This window comes from Balaenoptera physalus, assembly GCF_965194825.1.
Source record: "Balaenoptera physalus genome assembly, chromosome: 9".
In the NCBI taxonomy this organism is placed as follows: Eukaryota; Metazoa; Chordata; class Mammalia; order Artiodactyla; family Balaenopteridae; genus Balaenoptera; species Balaenoptera physalus.
In genome coordinates this window covers 35,523,132-35,533,295 of record NC_138888.1, presented here as the reverse complement: position 1 = coordinate 35,533,295, position 10,164 = coordinate 35,523,132, and positions in this window count along the sequence as shown.

Sequence of the window (10,164 nt, the reverse complement as noted above, 5' to 3'; positions counted from 1 at the left end):
TTATTTCATTTATTACAAGACTCCACAGAGCAAAAAATGTGTGTGTGTGTATATATATATATATATATATATATATATATATATATATATATGATCATCTGTCCTAAATGTATGAAAATGTCTATTAAAAATCTGGAAAAAGGAAAAAAAAATGTGAATTTTTTTAAATTCCTACATTTTTATAGTTCTATATGGGATTTATTTTAAAATAAATAAATAAATATATATATATATATATGTCAAAACCAAGGTTTCCTATAAAACAGAGGCTACGTTAAAGATTACATCTTTGGGACTTCCCTGGTAACACAGTGGTTATGAATCCACCTGCCAATGCAGGGGACACGGGTTCGAGCCCTGGTCCGGGAAGATCTCACACGCAGCGGAGCAACTAAGCCCGTGCGCCACAACTACTGAAGCCTGCACACCTAGAGCCCGTGCTCCGCAGCAGGAGAAGCCACCACAATGAGAAGCCCGTGCACCGCAACAAAGAGTAGCCCCTGCTCACCGCAACTAGAGAAAGCCCGCGTACAGCAACGAAGACACAACGCAGCCAAAAATATAATTAATTAATTAATTAATTAAAAAAAAATCTTAATGCTTCACTTGGGAAAGAGTGCAATCAATGACTGCAAGAGTGAATGAGAGAAACCAGAAAATGAAGCAAGGAAGCAGGGAAAGCAAAACAACATGGGTCTGTATGGAGCTGGCACAGTTTCACAGGAAAGCATAGCCAGGGACATGTCCTGGCAGGCCACGTGGAACATCCATCCCACATCGGAACAGCTGGGGGTGAGAAGAGGAATGAACTAGAGAATCAGCTCTCTCTCATCTCCTATTCCTCATTGGTCAACTTTTCCCTCACAAGTTAACTCTCTGTACCTCTGGGTTGTATTAGTCGTGACATCTGAAGAGCCTTTGGGAAAGGCAAATCTCATGCCCAATGCTCAGTGCTCAACTGAACGCAAAACCAGTGGGAAGAGATAAAACTGTCATGCATTTAGTTGAGTTGAGCCTGGTTTAGATGCTGTTGTAGTTCTGCCTTCATTAGGTGCAGTAAAATCTGACATCTTGCCAGGGGAACCTGAGACAGGAAGGGATTTTTGGGGATGAGGTGACTCCACAGTATAATGGCCAAAGATCTCCACTGAGCAAGTAGCCAAGACCCCAGGAAGTACATGACATCAAGTGAATGTGGGAAGATGCATGTATGTTTAATTCTACCACAGATATATTAAATTATGTAAACATACTAATTACAGAAATAAAAATAAATAACTAAACAAAAAAGTTATTAATACATTTTTACCTTCAATATAAGGGAAACTAAGAAACTAAAGCATATTTGAAAGTGTTTTAATTCTACTAGTTAACCAGGAGTAAAATTTTAAATGGGATGCTTACTTTCCAAACTCCTAGACAAGTAAAAACCAAAATATAGTTCATCACTAATAAAAGGAGACTCCCAGGAAGCACAAAAATCAGAAAATATAAAACAGAATACTAAAAAGGAAAAATCATACATTTAAATTATGCTAAATGGTCAACTTCCTTATTAGAAGACAAGGATACATAATATTAAAGCAAACAAACAAACAACCAATATCCAAATATTTATTGGAAAAACCTTCCTCATCAGTTCTGATACCTCTCAGAGCACAAACTAAGGTATTAACTTCATTTAATGCAAAACATCTCCAACTGTCAATAGAAGAAGAGCCCCCAGATGAGTAGATGGATATAGATGAATAGTCTTAGAGTCTGTGCATGAAATCTAATGGCCAGAACTGAGTAGTTTGGAAGTTTGAATATAAAAGCTTCATTTAATTATTTTAATGGAATTTATCTTATCTATAGTTATAGAAATATGATTCTACTTCCTTGTTTTCTAGTGTGAAAAAAATTATTTTATAAATCATGGAAACGACAGTGGCATTGAGATTTTTTTGGTGGGGTGAGGAGAGAAAAAGTGAAGGAAGAGTGTGAATCCTTATGCTTATGGAGAAGATTCTTTGAGAGCTTTACTCCTCTATGTGTTTTGCATTTTTTAAAATCTTGGCACAAAATTGAACAGAAGTATAAAGGCAACACGAGAAATCTACCAGTAATAATTCAGATAAGACTTTTGAGAGAGTTCATTATGATTAAGATAAGTTCTTTATTTCTGTGCCTCTGCCCCAACATAGCTTTTTCCCCTACAGACGTTTTATATATTTTTCTGCTTTATTGTAAATAAAACTTAATCTTTTTTTTCCTCTCTAGTTCAAAGGTCTTTAGTGGGTTTTCCAAAGTCATATCTAAATGTCTGAGATAATTATTGCACTACAGAAATTTACATATGCCATCAAAGTCTTTACCATTTATCCTCAGGAAATATTACAGTTAAAAGAAAAGATATTTTTTTCTGTTCCATTATTTCTATCCTTGATATAAACTGCACCCCAAAACATACAAAATATGAAGAATTAAAACCATACATCCAGCATAAAGGCAACAGAGACTCATGACTATAAGTAGTGTATAGGTTACTATGAAGACTACTCTTCTGGCACTAATTTTTTCCCAAGGAATGGTCTTGGCACTGGCTTTATATGTCTTTATAGATAAACACATTTGCTATGATGTGTTCAGTTCTAGATTCTGAACATTTTTATGGTATTAGTGTCTTTATTCCAAGATATTCAAGCACTAGCTTTATCAGCCATTCATTTTAAGAGCTTCAAAAAAGATTTGAGTTCAGTACACATAAGCACATCAATTTGTCAGTTAATCCATACTTTTCAGACATTAAAAGAAAAAGAAATGAAGAAGGAAGGAAGATGATGACACAATCTAAAACCCTGAAATACTGAAAGTAGGTCAATTCTATAACAACATCATAAAATTTATGTTCACTTTATCAATATTGGCCATAAATATGTTATACTTTACCACTTATATTATTATCAATAGCATAATGTGCCAGCCTGAAATCCAAGTCAGCTCTGAAGCCAAGAGAAAAGAATGATACCAACCACATCATGAGGGCAGAGAGCCAGCTGCTCCTTAGTAGAGTCACAATGGCTTTAATATTCAAAATATTCCTCTATCATTTAAAGGTACACCTCAAACTGTGAAAGGAATCATCAAAGAAGATACAGAAACTGAGACTCTAAAATCATAGATGATACTAATTATCTCTATTATGAAATTCTGTTCAGAGTTTTGAGGTAAGGGATAAAAATATTTTTTGTTTTCTACCATATCGATAGTTTGATTTCATAAATGAAAACATCTTCATTCTACAATGAAGACCTAGAAATTGCACAGGGAGATCAGCTCAGTGCTTAGAGGGGTGGGATAGGGAGGGTGGGAGGGAGGTGCATGAGGGAGGGGATATGGGGATATATGTATACATATAGCTGATTCACTTTGTTACACAGCAGCAACTAACACAACATTGTAAAGCAACTATACTCCAATAAAGATGTTAAAAAAAAAAAAGACTTGGAAATTAACCTGGAAGATAAGTTATCACAAAGCCTCTGCAGTCTATGTGAGACATTGCACACTCCACACTGCTCAGCCTTATAGAACTCCAAAAAAAAGCAGCTGAACAAAACATAAATCCAAAGGACAAAACTGAAATACAGAGTGCCATGAACTCCTACCAGAGCTCATCCTTGCAAATGGCATTTATCCCTCTTTAATACTGTATTTCAATCTGGCCTTTAACATCAATCTTTTTGACACTACTGACTCTAGTATACTATAGTACCATTAATATAACAATTTTCAGATATATTTTTAAATGGAGATAAAGTTTTCTTACCCTAGTCATCACATCAGTCCAGAGGAGGCAAAAAGAATTGGGGGGGAGGGGGGAATGGAGGGATTGGAATTAAGCAACTTGGATAAAAACTCTGCCTTCTGCCCCGAGCTGAGCTGAGAGGTGAGGAGGCCACCCCTATGCGAAAGAGATTCAGCATCAGGGTAGAAGGAAGAACACTCTGCCCACGCCCACTGGTAAAGCCATATATGTTCATGGCATGATAATATGAAGGACATTATGATACACAAGGCCCTCATGTCCAGAAATCTCAACCCCACCACTTAACATTTTATCATCAGGGATTTATGCCTTTGCAATTACCTAGGGAAGGGATCCCACAGCGTAAGCTGACACCCAAGAGGAAAGAAATGGCAGCCACTTGAAGAAAGAAATACAGAAAAGCTAAAATACAGGATGAAAGGTTTGTGATGAAAAAGGCCACTGAGAGAGCAGGTAATTGTAAGTTACAAAAAAAAAAAAAAAAAGACAAATTCCACATGTGTCACTCTTTTCCCTGGATAAAAAATTCCATTTCCTGGTAGAGGAAAAGGACCAGTAAGAATCAAAGCAAATAAAATACGTATTGAACACCTAGCATATAAATGTCTTGTTGTAGCTGTGGGCTGTAAGGAAGAAACAAAATGTAGAAATCAAAGTAGGAAGATAAGAAGGAGGCATAATAACAGAAATCAAAGTTACAATAATTAAGAAACTGTGAAGCAAAATTCTAATACACATTTTGTACTAAATGTGAGAATTTCTAATTCCACGTTCAGCTCTATTTAGAGATGTGATCCTGTTGTGATATGGAAATAAATTGGTACCTGATGAGAAAAATGCTGGCTACTCCTCATCTCCAAGGGCTACATCTACAGGAAATTAACTACGTGGAAACGTTATGCAGAGCTTAAAAAACATTCACTCAAAATCTGCTTTGAGTAGATACCAATTTATAGTTGCCAGAGAATAAAATCAAAGCTGTGTGATTTCTTAGAAATAAATATGTAAAGTACAAAGGACAAAGAAATACAAAATAATTTCTCCTCCCTCAATCCCTAAAGAGAAAATTTCCTAAAACTATTTCCTCACAGATACAAGAGCTGTCTCAGCATTCAAGCATGAAGCCTGAAGAATTGCAATTAGTGATACTAAAACATGTCTTTTTAAATAAGTTTTTAAAACTAGGTGTTTTTTATTGAATAGCATTCTTTTATTCATGTTTAAATAAATGTTTGTTGAGCATGTCCCATGAGCAAGCCATGTTGCTTAAAATGAAGAATATAACCAGATCACTTGATCCCTACACTTAGGGAGCTTTAATGTGTGTTGAGGTAAGACATGTCCAAAAAACAACTATAAGGCAAGGTAGAAGATGATAATGCCGAAAGAAAAATGAAAGCAAAATGCCAGGAAAGTTCAGAGGAAGCAGAAATCATTCCCATAATGTGGGAAGGTACAAGACGTTTTTCATGGACCACACACCAGCTGAGTAGGGCCTTGAAGAACATGTAGGATTTCTATAACTGTAGAGAGCACTGGAGGAATTCCAAATGAAAGAAATAGTGCAATAAAAGGAGCAAATGTGAAAAAGCCCAAGAAGTGTTTAAGGGAAGAACATGTAGTCCAGTTGTGTATTTAATGATGGTACAAGTATTTTAAGAACAAAACACTAGACTTCCACAATTCTTCTAGAAGTTCCTGGCTCATACTCAGATTTTCAAGGCATGCTTTTATACAAACGATAAACTATATTCTATTGAAATAATATCATAAAATTTAGATCTGGGCCTTTCTAACTCAACCCTCTATTTTAGCAGAATTGAAAAACTGACTTTCAAAGAAGATAAGTGGCATTTCCAAGTTCATACAGCTAATTAATGGCAGCGTTGAGACTCATAGTGGAGCTTATATTCTGGTCTGGAAGGAAAGATTTTCCCTGGTCCATAAATACTCTCTCACTCCACACCTTACCTCCCCATTCATGCCAAAATATGCACTGGTTCACAGGCTGACCCATGCGATCTGTAAGGAAGGGACAGGGTATTTTCTCTGGAAGATGCTAATTGGCTCACACAAGGAGTCATTCCCTACCTTGGCCTCATTAGCTCCAGGTTCTCACCAACTCCTGGACGGGACCCTTATTAACAAAGAGGGTCAAACAACGATGTCAGCAAGAAAAGGAATTTCTAAAAAGAACCAATAGCAGTTGAAATGCATGAAACATAACTTTCTTAGATTTGACTCCCTCTAGAGTATGTTGGAGGGAAAGACTTGATCCAGGGAATTCTTTTTCAATACACATTTTAAAACATGGAAAGTTCTTGATACAATACTCCCCCTCCTCCACAAAATCTACAAGTTTTCTTTAAAAAGAAAAGCCAAAACAATTCAGTCATTCTTAATGGAGAGAGCTAAAATGTTTCTGGCTGAGTAAACTCCTGATTTATATCTCTAACTCATCACCTGCTGACACCAGGACCAGAGACCTCTAAAGTCAAGTCATTAAATACTGGCTCTGTGATTTAAAGCATTAAAATTCCAAATTCACAGTAATAGCTTTAGTGTGAGGCAGGTAGTGGTTTTTTCTAATGGGCTAGCATTTAATAAATGCTATCAAGTAAATCTATCATGAAGCCTTTATTTCTACAACTTAAAGTTCACTAACCAAGTTCAAATGATATTCAGCTTTTTCGCATGTATAACGAACATACATTCATTTGTAAAATGTGTAAATGCTATGTGTTGTTTTATGGCAAGATATATATGTATGAGTTCCATACTGCAAAAAGGAAAATCCGGGACTTGCTTAATTCTCCTAAAATCTTAACATCTGAATACATTTAAGAGATTCTTTCACCCGTTTTGCATTCTCAATCTCAGGTAGGCTTATTCAACATAGAAGTTTTCTCAAGGTCATTGAACCATTAAGTATCATACATCAATAACAATGGAGGTATTTATGAAATCCCTCAAGGGAATGATACTTATGCTAGGATAATCAAATTACATCTAATAATTTTTGTTCTTTCTAGCAGAAAACCTACATAAAGTACATATATATATATGTGTACATATATATGTATATATGTATACAGATATACATGGAGTTATGGATATAGATAGATATTTTAGTGACCTGTTTAATGAGCTTCTGCTATTCTAGGTTGGTAGACCCTATTAAAGTGTTATTCTAGTATCTACCACCCCAAAATTTAAATAGCATATTTTTGGGAGAGGCATGCTATGCAGCTTGTGGGATATTAGTTCCCGGACCAGGGATCGAACCTGGGCCCCAGCAGTGAAAGCGCCGAGTCTCAACCACTGGACTGCCAGGGAATTCCCTAAAAAGAGTATTTCAAGAAACTTGAAAATAACATGAGAGAAGAAACCATAAAATCTTAATTTGAAATACCTTAACAGTATTTACGTAGGACTACGTAATTTACGTAGGAAATTTACTACGAATTTATGTCCGAATTTACGTAGGAATTCTACTCTGCAGGAAAACACGTTCCACTTTAGGCAGCTCTCATGGTCCAAAATGACCCTTATGTCCTTCTCTCTCAAAAATGCTCCTCTCGGTGAAGAAATTTCTCATTAGACCTTGGGTCCCCAGCTATTAGTTGATTAGTAAAGTACTTTGGCTTGTCTACTAATATTAATAATTAACTTGATTGATTAATATACATTAAAGATGCAGAGGAAAGTCATGCTGGTGGGAACCTGTAACAAATTGGTTATTTATTTGGATACTCTGGTACATTGAGAGTTCATTTTGACTTCATTGAATACTGCAAAGCAGATAATTTCTCACTTTCTGCAGGAGTGAGAGAAAAGAACTCCTTTTTCACAAGTTGCAAAATGTAGTGACTAATCTTTATTATATTGTATTACACAGTTGTGTGATGACTCCTGACGTCCATAGACCATTTTCCATTCCACAGACTGGACTCACTTGACTTTCTGTTTATTTAAGTGACACTTTTGTTTGAAATTCTGGGTGCTTCTTATCCCTTTGAGTCACACACTGTGTCTGGGAGCCTCTGCTCTGGCACTTTTAGCACCTCATTAATTACTAACTGTAGCAAAGTCCTGCTGTTTTGCAACTCCTCTGCCTTTGTTGGGAAAATCACAACCCCTTGTTAGAATGAGAAGGCAGGACAATAGTTATCTGCCAAATGTCCAGTTTGGAAGCATATTACAAAGGCTAATTATCTTAAGGTCTTGTAATTTCCCTAGATATTCAAACTTGGTAAGATAACTCATTGTGCCTCTGAAGTACCTTTAAGTTTAGCACCAGGGGAAATCCAGGGAGCTTTTGCATTCAGCTAACTAATCTTAAGAGAAGTTAAATGATTGTTAAAGCTATAAGTGAGAAAAAGTGATGAAATAGAATATAGTGTCCTAGTTCACATAGGCATCTTTCAGAGGGAGAGGCCCAAAGCTCAATACCCACAGGCATAATGGCGCTCCCAACTTCTTTAGCACTTATTGTCTGAATCTCCAATTTGGCTTTCAGTATGTGCTCTGCTTCAATGTTGTTTATTTTTTTGTGCATACAAGTTCTGACCATCCCCCCACCTCCTTCAGAGGCAGGGGCTGTATCCTTTAATATTCTTTTTTTTTTTTTAATCTGTAGCACATAGCAGAGTACTCCACACATTTCTCTGTGTAGGTATTTAAAATACATGGTATTTTCCTACTACAAAACTATAACAAATAAAAATCTAAATAATTATATAAATCAATGCAAGGTCTTAGAAAGAACAAGGTCTTAGATGACAGCTAACAATTTTATGAAGGATTAATCTGTCAGACCAATTTGGTATTCTATGCCAAGAGGGCAGATATATTGAACAGATGCAATGAGCATAATTCACACCAGTATTAGAAATGTGTGGTTGCCCTTTGTGTCACATATACCAATAAAAAGACTACATATTCTTGAAATCAGTATTCCTCAATTTGGGGGTTAAATAAAAGAAATCCAAAGGACAGCTTTCCACAGTACTGAAGAACACCTACTCATTCCCTTCGTGTTGAACCCTAAGACTCTCAGTCATGTTAACCATTCTGATTTGCTCTCTGTCTTCCCTTAAATACTCTGGTTATCTTCTCTGAAATGTTCCCTTTCAGCACCACCCCTTTCCCAAACAAAGAGATTTAGAGTTGCTGAAAATTATTCACTGATCTAGGTACAGCAGCGGCTCTTGATAAAGTTAAGGGGACACAGACTGATTTGAGCTCTACCCACCTCCACCTCTGCTTAGACCCTATCAGATATTTTGGAACGTATATCTCATCCCACATTCTCTCCTTTCCATGTTTACCTCCCTGCTTTGTGGGTCTATTCCCTCTCGTCATCTGGTAAAAGGATATAGGGGCACTGACTAGAACCTCCTGGGAAATGTTGAAATCATACAGATGCCCAGCAACCAGAGATTCTGCTTTAATTGTGCTGAAATAGAGCTCGTTCATCAGTACTTTGAAAAGCTCCCTCAAATGATTATATTGTGAAGCAGCTTCTCAAACCTTAATGTACACGCAAATCACCCAGGAACATGGTTGAAATGATTCAGTAGATTGATTCAGCAGGTCTAGAGTGGGTCCTGAGATTCTGCATTTCTAGCAAGGTAATCTCTGGGGTGCTGCTCTGTGGACCACATGTGAGCAGCAAGGCTTATTAAACTGACATCTTTGGGAACAGAGCCAGAGCTAGAGCTAACACTTACTCACCCGCCTTCCCTTCCGCTCTCCTTCTCCTCCACATACATTACTTATATATTTTAGATTCCAGTGGTGAGTAAGACTAATAGCATGGAGGGGAAGATTGAGAATAACCTGGCAACCTGCCTCGTTGGAAAAACGATTAGGTGAACGAATGTGACGACACGCCATAGCGCCTTGTGTGGACACTGGAACGTGAGCTCTCAGGAATTGCTGCTGAAAGGGAATCTGAATGTTCTGAAGGGGCAGATGCACAGACTGGGTCATTCAATTGGTCTCAAAGGAGAGAGAGAAAAATTCAAGCCTAAGTCTTTCTTTTGAACAGGAAGAACTTCAACACCTGAACTACCCTTTCCCTATATCTTCATCAGATTTGCTTCAGAATCTGGCTTAACACCCAAGTCTTTAAAGACTGATACCTTGACTGCACTGACCTAGTTCTGCTCATTTCTCTGTAGTCTAAAGAGTAACCTTTGTAACCTCCTTATGTCCTCCTCATAACTGAATTATGAGCTCCTGGAGACCTGTGCCCATCATTTCTTTGGTATAATTTTCACAAAAGTTAATATATTTATGCTTTTTGTCCACATAGCAGGCATTCATCATTCTCACTAATCGTTAGTCTG